The sequence below is a fragment of the Pinus tabuliformis genome, chromosome 2_1 (assembly GCF_031772625.1).
Source record: "Pinus tabuliformis cultivar Carrire ecotype Pingquan chromosome 2_1, CPIR1, whole genome shotgun sequence".
Classification (NCBI taxonomy): Eukaryota; Viridiplantae; Streptophyta; class Pinopsida; order Pinales; family Pinaceae; genus Pinus; species Pinus tabuliformis.
The window spans coordinates 18886227-18904760 of record NC_142299.1 but is presented as its reverse complement, the minus strand read 5'-3'; the positions used below and the strand labels follow the sequence as shown (position 1 = coordinate 18904760).

The window sequence follows — 18534 nt, the reverse complement described above, 5'->3', positions numbered from 1 at the left end:
GATTTAGAATTAGTTGCAACAGCTCCTAGGAAGCTGAGCTCGACCCCTAGAGGTGGGGAAAGGAGTTAGATGGTCTATATTATGCTCTCTCTTTCTCATTTTCATGGTTGGACTCTTGAGGGAGAAGCTCCTATTGTATATTTTACTTGTATCTCTGCAATTTGAGGAAAAGGAAGGCCAGGGTTTTGCAGACTTCATTGTGGATTCTTGTGGATCATTGTGTTGATGGTGTGTCTCCTACTTGTTACTGTAAGTTTGTTTATGTGTTACATCTCTTAATCTATTGCTGCTGATTAAACAAAAGAAGTGATAAAGTTTGAACTCATGTTTACATGCTCAGCTTTCAATTTTGTTTAATATTGATGTTTTCCACTGTCTAAAGAGGATTCAAAGTCCTTGTTTGCCCTCTTTAGCCCCCCTCTCTTTCTTCCCTGATCACTCATCCAAGCCAAAGGCATCAGCACAAGTTCTTACCTTGCCCCAAAGACCCCCCTGCAAAAACTGAGCCCAATCCCCGCACCCTGAATTGCACTCCCTCCAATTGCCACCAAAAACCCCAAAAATCATTAAATCAACCCCCCTATCAATTTACTAGCCTAAAATCTTTATTCTTAATTGGTCAGCCTAATCATATTGAAAGATCTATCAAATCTGACCCGAGAGAGCCTTCTCATACCTTGTAGGGCTAGCTACGAGGTGAAATGGTTTGATGTAGCCTTGAGAGTTTGTCTATCTCAGCCTAGGTGAATTTCAAGCGTAACAGACCAAACAAGAATATTCACTTCAGAAGGTTGAATTGATCTTACTAAGGTCTATCCTTGGGTATATCTAGGCAAAATTCGGTCCTATAGCTAGGGCTTGGGATTCTCGGAGATTCCACTGTCAGAATGGCCTCAACATTGGAGAGGGTGGGGACCCACCAGCGTAGTAGCCTAGAGGAGATCGAAATTTTTCCTTGGGCCAATTGTTGGAAAAAGGGGAAAATGGTGAAAAGAAGGTTAATATGATCACCCTTTTATGGAACTAGTGCCTAATTCACTTGGGAATATGGAGTCAAGGTTAACGATGAGTAAGAACTTGGGTTTTTGGTCAAGGAGGCCCAAAAAGTCAACTTCATCCAATGTTGAGAGAAAAAAAGAGAAAAGTGACCTTCAAGCATTTATATTTCAAAGCAAATGATGCAACTTATTGAGACAAATAAATATCTAGGACATTTCATTCATATAACATTGGCCCATACATTAAATTAGCTAGAACATGTTTAATTCCACATTTCAATTATGCAGCAACTCGCCCTAATTTTAGCAGTATATGGCAACAAGAATAACCACGTCAAAATTTGCTTGCAATGTCAGAATATATCCAACCAACATTTCGTTTCGCAAATAAAAAGCTCCAAGATTGTAAGGTCCCACCTTACCAACTATCAATAATATAGAGAAGTAGAGGTCACATTAATCACTAATACTCAATTTTTTATTTACTCATAATATGATTAACGTAATTGACTTAGTTATCATGTAATCATGTTCCTTCATCTATTTCAATATAAGAATATCACATAAGAAGTCGGGGATAACTTTCCCTTAAAACCAATTCCAAAACACATTTCTCCTCAAGTTTAAAAGAAGCATGTGCTCTTTTCATACTTATATGTGAGCTCTAAGTAAGACTAGAAATAAATTCCACCATGTGTGAGCATTAAGCTAGATCAACCTATTTGATCTCCTAGATTATGCTAAATAATTTCTACTTATTGACTCTTGACATCATAACCACAAAAGTATGCCACAAGAACCTAAAATATTATGCTTCTATCACAAAAATCACATATAAGGGTATGAGTATTAACCTACTTGTAACAAGATAACTAAAGCAGGAATATGCCTCTCTTCATCAGTAAATCTAATTAAAAATTCCCAATAGCTTTGCTTCAATCATGAGACTTGTATAATGAATGTTGCAGTAAGCGCAACCATTGTTACAAATTCAAAAGCATATTATTCTCCAAAAAGTGCTAAATAAAATAGTGGACTTGCCGAAATTGGGTACACTGGTTGTTTGCTACAACCATTAAAACATAATATTACGCCCATGAATACATGCAGCGTAGACGAAACGTATTATGCTCACTTGGACAAAATCCTACAGAATTAGTCACTGTAAAATTGTTCCCAACAATAAATCTTTTTTAAATGAAAGATTTAGATAATAAAAGTAACAACTATCATATTCTCTATTCACACTTCAACAACTTATTAAATTCATTTTCACATTCATACAAAAACTTGCAGACATGGGAAGCTACACCCATTAAATAGTCTATTTATAAAATTCTAGGATATAAAAACTACAGTAAGTAAGACTTTTACACTAACAATTTATATGCACAAAAGCTACAGTCATTCAGGCCTTTTTACAAGCACTTTGCAAATATGCAATCTACAACCATTGAGGCCTTTTTACAAACACTTTGCAAACATGCAATCTACAACCATTGAGGCCTTTTGACAAACACTTTGCAAACATGCAATCTATAGCCATTGAAGCCTTTTGACAAACACTTTGCAAGCATGCAATCAAAAGTCATTGAGGCATTTTGTCAAACACTTGGAAACAATGAATTTAAGATTCTTCTTCAACCTATTTATCTCATAAAATTCATAAATTGAACTTCAAATGTTGGCATCTTAAAACAAAGACTAAATAATCTTAATCTTTCATCAAAAACTCGATAATAGGTGCACATAATTGACAGCAACAATCTGCAAAACCGCCCAGTTTTACGATCTGGGTTCTGAAAAGTCTTTTTTTTGGAATCAAATCGGGGGTTACTAGTCCTTATGGCACGGATACTTCCTGATGTTTGCCTAAATCATTACGAAACCATGCATATATGCATTTTTTTAAAACGTAGCACATATGTTGATTCGAGGAATTTCATTTACAAATTCTGTCAAATAGATGGCATGCAAGCTTGAATCTACAACTATGCAAAACAAATAAAGACATAGAATTAAATTATAGTTACTTATGTATTGTCTAAATGCTTTTCAAAATAATTTCATCCACTGTAAGTGAATTGAGGGCTTTGGGATTCATCCTTTTTCACTTTCATTCAATCATTCCTACAAACACATGGAAAGCACCTTGAACTATTGTAATACATAATGATTGAAAATTACCTCAATGATTCTCTTTGAAACTCTTGGCTGCCATCATTTTTTTTTGCATTTTCATTTTAAGGGTTGATCTAGTGAATCCTCCAGGTATATTTCGGGTATGCATCCATTTCCTACTCTGGTAGGCTGCAAGTTAACACTTATCCATGCATAATGATTAAAAAAATAATATCATTTCCCATTCATGGATTTTGTCTAACACTTTGCAAAATATCCAGAAACCCTTTCTAAAACATGCCTCTAATTACCTGAAAAAAAAACCATAACTCATGAAACTCTTACCCAAGTCCTTTGGAATTTCTTTATTGCAATTACTTTCAGCAATATTTGGCTTTCCTTTCTCAAATGCTACAATACTAAGGTTAGTACAATAAACTACACCAATAATAATTCCATATCTTGAGATCTGAACATCCATACATATAGACCACTCTTAGTCTTGATTTTGAACTAGCCAATAAGATTCCAGATAACATAAGCTTAAACCAAAATTAGATGCTTACAAAAATTTAAATTTCTACTTTTTATTTTATGCTAAAGCTATACTACAATTTTAGGACAATGAAAATTATACCTGAAGAGATATTCAACTCCAATCGCTGAGAATATGATCCATCTTTGATCCCTTAACCAACTCATTTGAACCATCCAGTTTTCCACCCAACCATATCCAAGGAGAAATTCTCCCCCTAGAACCCCCGAGCTATAAGAGCTCACAAGCAATACCAAAATATAGCAGTAGAGAGATATACAAGGCAAGCTGAGGAAGATAAGTTTCACTTCCTCCCAATACCACTCATGGTCAGCTCCACCAGGTATAGCTACTTAGTAATTTAGTTTAGGAATTTCAAATTCATTTCAAAAGAAATTTGATACTCTCCAAGTCTCTTCCTCTCACAATTTTTTTTTTAAACCTCTCAAACTCTTCATATCGCAATGCATCTCCCCCAAGTGAAAATACATGAGACACATATATAGGAGGAGAAACAAATTCTTGTCATAAAAGAGGAGTAATATGCATGCCTTGTATTCCATTTAGAGGAGTGTAACTCATGCCATTAAGGAGAGGTATGCATGCCTTAGTTAAGGAGAGTGTAAAATATGCATTAAAGAAAGTGTAAGAGGAATCCTTTATGACATGTCTTTAATGAGTGTAAGAGGAATATACATTCTTTGATGAGTGCATAAAAAAGAGTGTAATGTATTATTAAAAGAGAGAGAGTTATGTTATGCCATGAGAATCATCAAGGAAAGAGAGGTGTGAAGTAATTGAGGAGATGAACGTGACTTGTAATTCCCTTTTAATAATATCATAGCCTCATAAAAGATCATAGTAATATTAATAATATTGAGGATTAAATCAAGATATATAACTATTAGGATTGCTTAATTATAAGTTAAGTGATTTTCATTCAAATATACTTGACTACCAATTTATGCAAGGTGATTTACTATTTTTGGAAAGTCATGCTTGAGATGATAGACATGAGTTTCTATTTTTAGAAAGTCACTCTAGGATTGTTAGAAAAAAGGTTTTATTGAGGAATTTCATCCCTGCGCTGCCCATGAGTGGAAAAATTCTTCCGGAGAATAGGGATTCCGCACCCCTATTGCATGCATCTCCGTGCCTTAGTAGATTGAGGACTCCGAGCCGTGATCTACCCTAAAGATCCAAGGTTCCACGCCTTGATCTTTTTAAATAATTAGGACTCCATGCCCTAAACATTTTATTATAGATCCAAGACTCCACGTCTTTATCTTTCATGGATTTAGGACTCCGCGCCCTAATTTCCATAGCTTCTCATCTACTCTGCTTTGAAACTTTGTGCTTCACCTTAAGGTATTGATTGTGAGCTCATACTTGATGGTTCGTTGGTGAGGTCCAGTTCCAAGACCTGCACACATCACAATCTCATAGATCAAAGGAATCAAATGAATTTTATAATTAACTTATTCACATTTTACCAAGGATTGTGCATGACTTCCACAATTATTTTGGTTTTCGAGAAATGACTTTCGCAGTCATTTACAACTTGAGCATCCTTGTTTTCAAATAACCATGTCCGCTGTCACATCTTGCTCAATACAAGATTAAGCATATATAATCATAAAAATCATGTATCATGACTTCCACAGTCATTTATAATTTGAGTATCCTTGTTTGCAAATAACTATGCCCCCTGCCACATCTTGCACAATACAAGATTAAGCATATATAATCATACAAATCATATATCATCCATAAATCATAATTAACAATATGTTCCACATAACCATGATCATCCATGGATCCATGTGTCTCAATCCTTAATCACCATCCATGTCATACACCTATGTCTAAACTAGGATACCAAAAGAGAAAACAACGATAATATGCTCTTGACCAAAATCATTTCCTATACACACAACCATAGATATTATCATAAGCACATAGCAACCAGGTGACCCAAAATAGGTCTATAACATATAAGCATGTACATAAGTCTGTCATGCATAATCTTATATCATTATATCACAATCACCTAGTCTAAGTGTCCCAAAACTAACCTTGCCAAGGTGGGACACTAGAAAGATAGAAATAGCCCAAATCCATACATCAAAATTCATCCATCCTCCAAAATAATTCTCCAAGGAAAAAATGCGAAGCTCTCTAAAGATAGAGAGATCCAAATTCAAGTCATGATACAAATGAATGTATCTAACATCAATATATAGCCTCCTAAGTAGTTCGAATTAGCCTATGGGCCCCTAAAGATAAAATAATGTGCAAACAATAACTCCTAATGGTGACAAGCCCACCATACTAGCTCATAATGTAAAAACAAGCCTCACAAGGGGTCAAATAATGATCTATTCATGTCGTAGGGCCCTCCAAAGGCTCAATAACATCTTGAAGTGCCATATTGAGGAATAAATTCCTCGGAATATGATGGATGATGGGGTGGCCCCTTGTTCTCCAAGTAGTAGACTTATGGTGTTCTCAGTGGGTCTGAGGGCACATCAATGACCCCATGGGTCTCCATATGAATCAGAGATGTCTATAGAGCCTTTGTAATGGTTCAGGTGGTGGAATGAATGCTGCCATGACATCGTAAAAGTGTTGGGACACTCGCCAAGAGTGTGGGGATCTTGTGGGGGCGTGTTGGGCATAGTGTACCAATCGTGTTACCATCGTTCCAAAAGTGGATCGCTAGTAGTCTCGGAACATCCATGAAGATCTATGGAGTGCTGTCTGCCGCTGTGGAGGCCCATGGCTCTCTATGCACACCCTACATGTGCCAATGTGGACCTCTGGGGGTCAGGATCCCATATAGGGAAGCCAAACCCAAATGGAAACCACCTGTAATCTTGCATAAGATCCAATGCGTTCCCTAGGCTTCCAGTACAATTAATCATTAAAATAATCGGGTAAAAGAGCTTATAAACTATGGATAACAAGGTGGGTACTTCATAATAGCATGTCCTTCTGTAGTGGGCTTTGGCATGTGCTGGTATCTCCAAACTCCAAAGGGGGTTAGCCAAGGACCCTATTAGGTGGTTTCAGCCTTTAGAGGGGATAGTATGTTCAAGGTACACCCTTCTAACGGGGGTGGCAAGTGACAAATAAGTGAAATGGAATAGGGAATGGTATGTGCGAGTAAAGGAGTGGGACCACGCACCCAAAGTCGGGGTTTCCCAAGTAGTACCACCTTAAAACCAAATGGTCAATAAAGGGGATCCCACAGGACTAAGATTCAAGGGTAACAACCCAAAGTGATCAAGGAGACGAGTACAAACTAAGCCCACTCTTTTCACCAAATCCCCCCATCAATCCATACCCAGAAGTATCTATGATAAGTAAACCCAATACTCAATTATCAAATGACAAGACGTACCTTTAGATTCGAGAGACCCACCTTCAAACATACGATCAATACAGGTGCGTGAGGTATCACATGGTTGGCTCAGGTGGCAGAGAAATGGCACAAAGAGCTAGTAGGAGGCATCAAGGGGCTGCGGACTGAGGCTCATCATGGAGAAAATTTTCTCCTGGTATCACCCTCAAGGTGGTGGGTAACATTCCCATTGGGGTCTTCAACTTATGACAATGACTCTTTTGACTTCTTGACCTAGGACAAACCTTAGAAGCACTCAATGGGTGCTTGACCTATAAAATAAAAGACCTTGAGCATGAAACCCATGCTCCAAAAATAATAATAATAATTTTCTTTCATTTTAGAATTTACAAGAATCAAAAGTACATTTCATATTTATGAAGACCGAACCTAGTTACACGTTTTTCAACATAATACAGTAGTGTGAATTGGCCAGTTCACCTAGTGCGAGTTGCCGGAAGAGCTTGTTTCAATTGCCAGTGGTCAGATGAGTGCCCTTGAGGCAGAGCTGTGGGTTTTAGAGGCAGAGGGTGGCTAGACATCTCATTTGGAAGGGTTTTAGGGATGTATAATTTTATTTGCGCAGTTTGCTAGAGAGGGCCATATCAGCTGTAGAGGGAGACAAGGGTGTCTCCAACATATTTTGCCAGTAGATTGCTGGAGGTTTGCCAGTTTGGCAACCAATTGTATTTTTTCTCTCAAATTTCTGAATAATGTTAAAACCCTCATCCGCTGCACTAGTTTTCCGTTCGTGGTTTTTCCAGGGATAATTGTCCAATAACAACAGTGTTAATTTGGTGTGTGCACATCTATTTCTCTGTTCTGTATTTTATATTTCCGGGATGTTTTTATTGTGAAGAATGTAATTGTGAATTTATCGTTATTTGTTGAATATTAATTCAGAAGATAAATAAACTGCTAACAGTTAGAAGATAAATCTCCAGTTAATTGCATTCAAGGAATTTTCACAATGTCTGACTCCAAAAGAGGGTTCAAAACGTTGGATTAAAAGCAAAAGCATAATTCGCCTTAATGTCTCTTGGTCGAAATACAGGGGGGATCTCGTGGTATGTATTGATAAATATGACATGAAACTCAAGAAGAGTTTCATATTTTCTCCTCTTAATATGAGAAAATTCCAAAACTTCATCGTATGCCCATTATATGTACTCAACATCCATGATCAATCATGATATTTCTGCAATGAAGTCACCATGGACATTGTTAGGTGGTGATTCATCCTTATGTTTTGGAAGAGATTTTCAGGCTCATTAAGGCCCAAGATAATGCCTTATGTATGGTTGCTGGAATAACCGAGGATTAATGATGATCCCTGATCGTGGAACCAATTTTTTAGCACAGATTTTACCCCTTTGAAAGTGGATCACTTGGTAGGTGTAGGCCAAGAAATCTCAATGCATCATGTAGAAAAAATTGGCCTTTGTGTCACATGCAAACTTTTCTCTTTGCTTGAGTTAGCGCTTGCCAGCCATAGGGTGGTGTCCCTAGTTTTGAATGCATTGTTCTTCCTATAAATCTGCAAAACAAGACATAAAGACAAGGATGCAATGGTTGTTTTTGGTCAACAATTTCGTGGCCAAAGAAATTATAAAATAATGTGTGTTTGAAGTGGTGGAATTATCTCTAGCAGTAGCTTTAAAATGATGAAATAAAATAGACTGAAAGCACTTTAGATGGCATAGTTACAAACTAAAGAAAATATCTCGTAACTTCTACAATATTGCACAAGGAAACCGCCAAAATATCGATAAACTTACAGAGATAGATTAGATCAAAACTAATTTTTTTTTTTCTGCAAAAGCGAGGAGGATGGTTGTGCCAAGAAGACTGTTATGGAGCTAACACAGCGATGATCTTGCACAAGAGAATAGAAACTAGAAGAGAGAAGGAGAGAGAAATCCAGGAAGAAAGAAGTAATCTGGTACTGCCAAAGAAGATCCAGTTTGAGCCAATAGCCAACACCTGTATTTAATGATCCTTTCATCCTATGCGCGTTGTGGAAAGAGAGAGGTCAAATTCCTCATGCAAGATTAGCCAATGCGCACTGAGTAGTGAACTGGCCAACGAACTAAAGCTGCTTCTAGTCCAAGTGAGTGTGAATCCTGTAATCTCGGAGAAGAGTAAAGTGTTAAGTGCTGAGAGTTAAAACTGGGAGTAGTTGAGTCAACACAAGGTGAAATATCCTAGAGTATCAATGTGCATTAGCTCAGTGGAGAGTCTATTTCAATCAATTAGCAACGAACCAGAGAAAGAAAGCATGTGCATGGGTAATGTAGGGGTTTGGTGGAGTGAAGTGAGGAAGGGGATATACAAGAGAATACTGCACATGAGTAAGTACATGTGTGCATTAGTCAACTAAAGGAATAGGTAAGTGAAGTGGAGACATGTTAGTGTTAAAGTGGAAAAGGACTAGAGTGAGGTGGAGTGATTCTAGGGTTGAATTGATGGAAGGACAAGGCCATGTGCATGGGGGAAGATGGAGTGGATTTAGTCCAGTTGAGGTTGAACTAGAGAGAGAGAGAGAGAATTAGACTAAAGTGAAATGGAGAAAAGAGAATGCATGCATTTATTTAACTCGAGAAAACCTCGTAGACTCCATGCATGCATGTGACTTGGTTAACTCAAAAAGATGCCAAGTCACTCCTATGATATGCATGCATCCTAGTAGTGTGCAGTTGACCCACTCAAGCCACCTAGTTAACTCATTGACTGACCCAATCCAACTTAGATGACATGCTAATTCACTCTAGTCTTTGGGTCATGCATGCATTTAGATCTTACCATGGGTCACCCTCACAATCTACCTCACATCCGAATGCTACCACATGTGATCACTAGAGACTGCCTCATCCAATCCAACTTATATGACACGCTAACTCACACCTGTCTGAGGCTCATGCATGCATTTAGATCTTACCATGGGTCACCCTCATAATCTACCTCACATCTGAATGCTACCACATGTGATCACTAGAGACCGCCATGTGTCATAACTAGAGGATGCCAGGTGTCACCCCTACATGACATTTCTAAGAATAAAAAATTGTCCGTATGTTCACAAGATCATACTTACTGGACTCAATTTGCAGTGAGGAGTTTGAATACACCATCAGGATCAACATGTAAAAACTGCAAAAAATAGAAATGTCTGGGATGTCTATGAAATCACCCTCATTGGACTTGATTTCAGTGAGTTTGAATATGTGGCTAGATCTGATATGCAATCCCTGCTAAAAATAGCCCTATCTCACATGTTGCCTGTAAGTAGCCCATTGGAATTGTGAGCTCTCAAGGATTCTCAAATATGCCATCACAACTGACATGCCAGTCTCCAAGTCATTGTTGATTTTGGGTAGTGTTGACCTCTACTGGTCAACTACCCATGCAGTACACCCCCCTTTTCTTTGCAAAAAGGGGCAGCACCTGATCAGCGTGTCCGTGCCATCCAGCAGTCATCAACAGCTTGATCATCTGATTGTAAACCCAGTCTGCATGTATTAATTGTAAATAATCTTAGCAGACATGAGTCATGTATGTAAATTTGCCTAGGTGGACCTAACTTTCTAGTGGTAATCTACGTCCCGGAAGGTTTTTCGTCTCACCGATCCACGGATCGGCAGAGTTTTCCTTCAAACCTGACCCCAAAGCCGGGATGGATTTTGTCATTAGAACTTTAGGAGAATCCTAGTGTGTTGATCTGCTAGATTATAGTTGTGTCGCAGAACTGGGTGTTTTGTGAGGGTCTGTATTAAGTGGGTTTGTCCCCTTGAGATGTAAATTGTAAAAAGTCATCATGAAATGTGTCTTGAGGGTTGAAAATATTTTAAATCCCCTCTTGAGTCCTAATTCCTAGGTCCTAGGTGATGTTTCCAAGGGCTTAGTTCGATGATCCATTTAAAAAATGAAATAAAATAATAAAATAAATAAAAATTAAGAAATTAAAAAAAAATAAAAATAAAATAATAAATAATAAAAAAATTTAAAAAATAATAATAAAATAATAAATAATAAAAAAATTTAAAAATTTAAAAATTAAAAAAAATGAAATAAATAAAAAATAATAATTTTTTTTTTTAAATTTTAAAAATAATAATAAAATAATAAAAAATAAGAAATTTTAAAAATTTAAAAAATAATAATAAAAAATTAATTGAATAAATCGACGGATGAGATCAAGAGATGTCTTGATCCTCATCAACGGTCGAGATCATTTCTACATGGATCAATCGAACTAGCCGTTGGAACATTTCCTTTAAATAGGGTGCAAGGAGTCATTTTCATTTCATTCGATCTGTGAGTCAGATACTGAAGAAGCTCTCTTGTAAATTTGTTTCTGGTTAATAAAGGAAGACTTTGGGGTCCATATCTTGTTGGTGTTACTCTCTTGGAATGCTGTGAGATCATTTCATTTTCTGCATATGTTATTTTCAGCCATTAATAATAGCTTTTCGTAGAGCATTGTGAGCACAGGTATCTTGTTCACTTGCTGGGGTTTGGGTGCTGTTAGGGTTTCTGAAGTAATGGCAGGTATCTCCATTACTGTTTGAGATCTAGCAGCATTTTTGCCCTCTTTGTTGACGGTTGTTCTGAGCTGTGCAGAAAACATTTTCTGAAGGAAATTTGTGGGCGTTCGGGGAAGTTCTCGGCTGAACCAGCCAACTCCCGCAAGCATTTTTTTTGCTGAGCCCAGTTGGACTTGATCCTGGGTCTATCATTTGGTTTATTTTTCTAAGTTTGCATGAGAGATTTTCTGAAGTTCTTCACAGTGACGATCTGAAATTTCTATTCTTTAAAATGTTTTCCATGCTTATTGCTGAATCTGGCTGTTAAGGGGCCAAATCTGAAAATTAATTAGCTGATCTAGGGTTTTAATTTTTGCTTTATGCAGTTTTTTATTAGGGTTTAGGGTTTTTTTTTTTGGTTTCATTTTAGCACATTCATCTTTTCGAAGTTTTTTTTTAATCGCTGGATATCGTTTTGGTCATGTGATTAGCTGATGATAGATGGTTGTTGTCCATGGTCCATGTTCCTATATCATTTAACAAGTAATCGTTTCTACATCAATCTCTTAAGGCACTGGTCTGCTCAATTAATCAAATCCATTGCGTCCTTTTTATAGCGTATCTCGTGTCTCCCAACCAACTGGTTGACAGTTGGTCTCATCATCTCACAGGGACTACCCCCCTTAGCCGCGGGAGACAGGCTTAAACGGAGGGATCGGGGATCAGAGTGACAGCCCCCGGTCTGAGCGTTGTCGTGTCAATCCGTGCGACAACATTTTTTGGCGTCGTTGCCGGGGATAGAGTTTTTCTGTCCTTGGTTTTTCAATATCTTTTCATCATTCATCGTTCATCTGTCTATCATTCGTTTGAGCCGGCAACGACAACATTTTTTGGCGCTGTTGCCGAGGATACTTTTTTTCGGCGTTTCAACGACAATCATCCTTCTCATTTCTTATCTTTTTATCTGGCCCGGCAACGCCAACATTTTTTGGCGCCGTTGCCGGGGATACTTTTTCTTGGTGTTTTCAACGACTTTTCATTCATCTTCTCATCTCTCATTTGAGCCGGCAGATTCGACCTTTAAGGTTATCATTTGGATCTTTTATTGCCTTATTTTTCGCCATATCATCAGCATATCTTCGGTGTGTTTCTTGTTTGGGTGGCGACTCCATTTTCTTATTTTTTCCCAGACAAGAAGCCTCCCGCATATCTGTTGGTTGATTACTTCTTGGATCTTAGAATCAGTTTTATTGTTCAAGTGGCGACTCCACTTCTTTCATCTTTTGATTTTCTTGAGCAAAGAGCTAGTTCTATCATCCATATGATCCCTTATTGTTCATCATGGATTATTCATTTAAACCATGTCGTTTTACTCACCGTCTCCATGATCTTCCGGAGGAGGCCATTCCTGAATTACCTATTTTTTCAGATGGTGATCCAATCGCTGCTAAAAGGCATCTAGACTTGTTTATTCGCTTCATGATCATATATTGCAGACCCCCTCAGTTTAGTCATGGTGATATCAAAATGCGTCTATTTGTCCTTTCTTTAGAAGATGATGCTTTGAATTGGTTTAACAATTTTCCTAAGGATTCTTTTACTTCTTTAAACGACATTATAAATGCTTTTGAAGATAGATATGGTTATCCAAACAGCTTTCCTTCTGCCTCTAAAATTGTGCGACAGAAAGACGATTCATCATGTCAGAATGTGTCATCCACCGGAAATATTGCAGTTCATGATAGTGAAAAATCAGGGACAAATGACAATGAAAGGGAAGAGCAAAAGCAAATTTTACGAGATCTAATGATGCTGGTGAGAAATATGGAAATCAATCAAACTAATTATGTCAATGATGTGAAAACTTTATGCACCCATCTGGAAAAACGTAATAGGGAGTTGGAGGTCACTCAAAATCAGCATGCTAAGGAAATTGAGGCCATGAAAACTAAATATGAAATAGAAATTAGAAGCATGCAAAGCAAGATGTCAGTCTTAGAGGAAAATATGGTGACCATGAAAGCTGATCATGATAGGGAAATTGACTCTATGCAAAATACGTTATTCACTATGGATGAGGAAATGACTATCATGACATTCAATCATAATAATCAGTTGGCTGACATGCAAGCGAATCACAGAGAAGAAATAAATTTTATGCAGCATTGCTTGATGGACATAAAGGGAGGGAACAATAAAGTGATAAAAGACATGGAAGAACACCATGCCAGACAAATCAATGCTTTGAAAGTTGAACACTCTAGTCGGATGGATGCCATTAGAATACAGGTTCAAAGGTTTCAGCAATTGGAAAATGAGAGAAACCAGGGAACATCAACAGACCAGGAGCCTTCTCATTTGTTGCAACAAGCTCCATCTTATTATGAGGAGGTTATTGATTCGATTGAAAGATGGTTAATTGAAGGTGATACGGACAGACTTAAGAATGATAAAGATCAGATGCTGGCTAAAGAAAGACATATCATGCATACTTCATCTGATAGTTTTGAAACAGAAAGTTCCAGGTCATCAGTAATTAAACCAGCCAGAAAGAAAAAGCGCAAGAGAAGAAGATTTGACGCATCAGACGGCCGTGAGCAGCTTGATTTTCGGATAGGAAAGAGTCCTACCATATGCAGAATTGGACATGGCACATCCGACAAGCAGCCGACAGATTTGCCTGAAAGCAGGCAAATGCTCAATATGCACTATATTGATCACATCTGATGCCGTAGGGCATCCTTTGTATCGTATTTCTAACCCTACTCCTTGTCTTTTCAGCATTTCATTTCTGTTTTTAGGATTAGATTTACTTTTCATGTTATTAGTTAGTTAATAAATGAAGAGCTTTTATCTTTCCTGTGCTTAATGTATATGATGATTTTGGGTGGACGCTACTTATATTTTGTTGTGTGTTGCATGGATGCAGATTCTGGATTCTCACATTCCTGCAAGCAGCAACGTGTCCCCAAGTAGAGCCAGATGTTGACCTCTACTGGTCAACTACCCATGCAGTACACCTCCCTTTTCTTTGCAAAAAGGGGCAACACCTGATCAGCGTGTCCCTGCCATCCAGCAGTCATCAACAGCTTGATCATCTGATTGTAAACCCAGTCTGCATGTATTAATTGTAAATAATCTTAGCAGACATGAGTCATGTATGTAAATTTGCCTAGGTGGACCTAACTTTCTAGTGGTAATCTATGTCTCGGAAGGTTTTTTGTCTCACCGATCCACGGATCGGCAGAGTTTTCCTTCAAACCTGACCCCAAAGCCGGGATGGATTTTGTCATTAGAACTTTAGGAGAATCCTAGTGTGTTGATCTGCTAGATTATAGTTGTGTCGCAGAACTGGGTGTTTTGTGAGGGTCTGTATTAAGTGGGTTTGTCCCCTTGAGATGTAAATTGTAAAAAGTCATCATGAAATGTGTCTTGAGGGTTGAAAATATTTTAAATCCCCTCGTGAGTCCTAAGTCCTAGGTCCTAGGTGATGTTTCCAAGGGCTTAGTTCGATGATCCATTTAAAAAATGAAATAAAATAATAAAATAAATAAAAATTAAGAAATTTAAAAATTAAAAAAAAATAAAAATAAAATAATAAATAATAAAAAAAATTAAAAATTTAAAAAATAATAATAAAATAATAAATAATAAAAAAATTTAAAAAAATGAAATAAATAAAAAATAATAAAAAAAAATTTTAAAAATTTAAAATTTAAAAAATAAAAAATAATAAAAAAATTTAAAAATTTAAAAAAATGAAATAAATAAAAAATAATAAAAAAAATTTTAAAAATTTTAAAAATAATAATAAAATAATAAAAAATAAGAAATTTTAAAAATTTAAAAAATAATAATAAAAAATTAATTGAATAAATCGACGGATGAGATCAAGAGATGTCTTGATCCTCATCAACGGTCGAGATCATTTCTACATGGATCAATCGAACTAGCCGTTGGATCATTTCCTTTAAATAGGGTGCTAGGAGTCATTTTCAGTTCATTCGATCTGTGAGTCAGATACTGAAGAAGCTCTCTTGTAAATCTGTTTCTGGTTAATAAAGGAAGACTTTGGGGTCCATATCTTGCTGGTGTTACTCTCTTGGAATGCTGTGAGATCATTTCATTTTCTGCATATGTTATTTTCAGCCATTAATAATAGCTTTTCGTAGAGTATTGTGAGCACAGGTATCTTGTTCACTTGCTGGGGTTTGGGTGCTGTTAGGGTTTCTGAAGTAATGGCAGGTATCTCCATTACTGTTTGAGATCTAGCAGCATTTTTGCCCTCTTTGTTGACGGTTGTTTTGAGCTGTGCAGAAAACATTTTCTGAAGGAAATTTGTGGGCGTTCGGGGAAGTTCTCGGCTGAACCAGCCAACTCCCGCAAGCATTTTTTTTGCTGAGCCCAGTTGGACTTGATCCTGGGTCTATCATTCGGTTTATTTTTCTAAGTTTGCATGAGAGATTTTCTGAAGTTCTTCACAGTGACGATCTGAAATTTCTGTTCTTTAAAATGTTTTCCGTGCTTATTGCTGAATCTGGCTGTTAAGGGGCCAAATCTGTAAATTAATTAGCTGATCTAGGGTTTTAATTTTTGCTTTATGCAGTTTTTTATTAGGGTTTAGGGTTTTTTTTTTTTGGTTTCATTTTAGCACATTCATCTTTTCGAAGTTTTTTTTTAATCGCTGGATATCGTTTTGGTCATGTGATTTAGCTGATGATAGATGGTTGTTGTCCATGGTCCATGTTCCTATATCATTTAACAAGTAATCGTTTCTACATCAATCTCTTAAGGCACTGGTCTGCTCAATTAATCAAATCCATCGCGTCCTTTTTATAGCGTATCTCGTGTCTCCCAACCAACTGGTCGACAGTTGGTCTCATCATCTCACAGGGACTACCCCCCTTAGCCGCAGGAGACAGGCTTAAACGGAGGGATCGGGGATCAGAGTGACAGCCCCCGGTCTGAGCGTTGTCGTGTCAATCCGCGCGACAACAGGTAGCATCGGATGTGCTCTAGCCTTGAAAATTGGTGGAGAGGCTAAGGCAAATGAGATCTCCAAGACCTAGAAATCGTTTGGAGAAATTCCACCCGGATGAGGAGTTATTAAAATAATTAATATTTTTAATGAGTTCCCAAGTCTAAACTTAGGAAAATAAAAATATTAATGTGTATTAATAAAATATGGGTGAGAAAGTTCTAAGTGACGAGGATCAAGCCAATTCTAATCTTAGTCATTGATTAGGGACTTAATCTCGGCCGTTGAAGACTCAACAGGAAAAGTATAAGAGGAGGCTTGAGGGTCAGTTGGAGATACACCAAGTGATCAAAGAATTTGATTTTCTGGGGCGAGGTTTGCTGAGGAAATCAAGTTAGTGATTAGAGTTGCAATGAGGGGTAGTTCAACAAGGGATTTTCATCCGAGGCTGAAGAATACATAGCAGAGAGGCAACATAGTGCAAGAGAGACAACGCAGGCCCTAGAAGGGTTGACACAAAGGCTGAAGAGCTGACGTAGAGGATGCAGAAGGCTGACACTGGGCCTCAGAGGCAATACTGGGGAGATTTTGTGGATCAGACTTGGAGCAGATCAACAGACTCTAAGCTGGGAGAGGGTGACGTAGCTACTGGAGGAGTGAAGCAGTTCCAGAGCAGCGTTCGTTGTCTAGCATAGGGAACAACCAGAGTCACTGTGGGGTTTGATCATCCGGTTGTTTATTTGCAGGAATATCTGTCTCCGCATAGAGGTACTACTGTTGAGGATATTCTTTGTTGGGCGAGCCATTTCTGGCACCCTAGTTGTATTCACGAAATTTGCTTAATAATACAAACCCTCTATATGCTGCACCAGTTTTCCCGAATTGGGTTTTTCCGGGGGACGATTGTCCAAAAATAACAGTGTCCCATGTGTTATTGTGTTTGCTTATTTCAGTGCATGATCTGTATATTTGTGAAGGCTACAATACTGTTTACTTCGATGTTTATGCAATTAAATAACTTGTTAATGTAAAGAACAAGTAGGAGATTGTAAACCAGCAATTGCAGTAGGAGTTTCTGATGTGTTAGATTCAGGATTTTTTCACATGGTATCGGAGCGATTGCAAATCATAGGCGACTGAAGACACTAGCCGAGAAATCCGAGAATTTGCAGCAGAGAAGTAGCTGTCCTGAGAGACAGTGCTGTTCCAGAGCTGAAGAGGCAAGAGGATTGATGCAGTGCTGAGAGTGTGATGAAGAGGCTCACGCAGTGCCCGTGTCAGCATTCTGAGCTGGAAGAGGAAGACACAGTAGCTGGGAGGAGCCCATGCAGTAGCTGCATCAGCCATCAGGGCCAGCGCAGAGGCAGAGGAGGGAAAATCAGGCTCACACAGAGCCACGTCATCCTTTTGAGCCAGGAAGGATTGACGCAGTTGGCCAGGAGGAGCAGATTCAACCCATGTAAATATTGTGCAGAGCTTGAAGGGCTCAGATTCTTCTAGTTGTCGGGGCTAAGGGAGCTGTGCAGATTTTGATTTGAAAAGCTGGTGGGACACTGTATCTGTTGGTGCAAAACAATGTCTAAAGAGACTGAACCAAGGTAGAGGGAAGCACTACCTTGATAGATTTCTAGCCAAGAAATCTAGATCTGGGTTGCAGCGGCAAAGGAGGATTGGAGAGGAGTGATTCGACAGTTGGCCAGAGGATTTCTGAGAGGGAAATCAGGACTCAGAGGGAGTCTAGAGAAGAGGAGCAGAGATGGCAGTGAACGGATTGAGGGATTAGGACAGATTGGACGGGGCTTCCAATTTTGTCATTTGGAAGGCCAAGATCCTAGCAATCCTGGATAAACATCGCATCAAGGACTATGCCTTGAAAACAATAGCTGTCCCAGTTGACCTTGATGTAGTTGAGAAGTATGAGGCCCAAGCGAAGGCGAAATGCATGATCCTAGACGGGGTCAAGGATCATGTCATAC

General features: G+C 38.1%; 1 protein-coding gene across 3 annotated transcripts in view; it reads left to right on the top strand.

The window, feature by feature from the left end:
* The window catches only part of LOC149198465 (uncharacterized), a 233429-nt gene that overhangs the window by 144653 nt on the left and 70242 nt on the right, over positions 1-18534 (top strand). The window lies entirely within an intron of this gene.